Source organism: Penaeus monodon, chromosome 34, assembly GCF_015228065.2.
Source record: "Penaeus monodon isolate SGIC_2016 chromosome 34, NSTDA_Pmon_1, whole genome shotgun sequence".
In the NCBI taxonomy this organism is placed as follows: Eukaryota; Metazoa; Arthropoda; class Malacostraca; order Decapoda; family Penaeidae; genus Penaeus; species Penaeus monodon.
In genome coordinates this window covers 8,108,103-8,108,664 of record NC_051419.1, presented here as the reverse complement: position 1 = coordinate 8,108,664, position 562 = coordinate 8,108,103, and the positions used below count along the sequence as shown (strand labels likewise).

The window sequence follows — 562 nt, the reverse complement described above, 5'->3', positions numbered from 1 at the left end:
CTGCTATGGATGTTACATCACTCCCAAAAATAATAATGATTGATAAATAGATATATAAATCACTCTTATTAGGTAAATGAATTCAGTCTGTACTCCTAAATTATCTTTTCTGTTTGTTAGTCTGTGTGTTCCTCAGCTTAGAGTCTCTTATTAGTATTATTATCATTACAGTATTTAATTTAGTTTTTGTGTCGTCTAGGCTACATTACAGGTAACTCCATCATCTGAATTAAAGTGTACATTGCAACATTACTATCGTTATTATATCTCATATTAATAATGGTATTATGTAAACACATTTTATAGTAGGCTAATTATTATCATAATAACATTGTCACCACAGTTACAAGATATAAAACCCTATCGTCATTCGGTCAGGAATAAATCACCATCACCATCGTTATTACACCACAATGAAAAAAAAAAATCCATCACCATTATAACAATACCAAGAACACCACCTTCGTCATTACATCACAAATACATAAAGCTCACCAACATTATCACGTAACTACACTATAGAGTAATATCATCATTATTCTCACTATTAATTCATTCCTTT

At 29.7% G+C, this 562-nt stretch overlaps 1 protein-coding gene across 2 annotated transcripts in view; it reads left to right on the top strand.

The window, feature by feature from the left end:
• Positions 1–562, top strand: part of LOC119594566 (insulin-like growth factor-binding protein complex acid labile subunit) — a 106,376-nt gene that overhangs the window by 95,763 nt on the left and 10,051 nt on the right. The window lies entirely within an intron of this gene.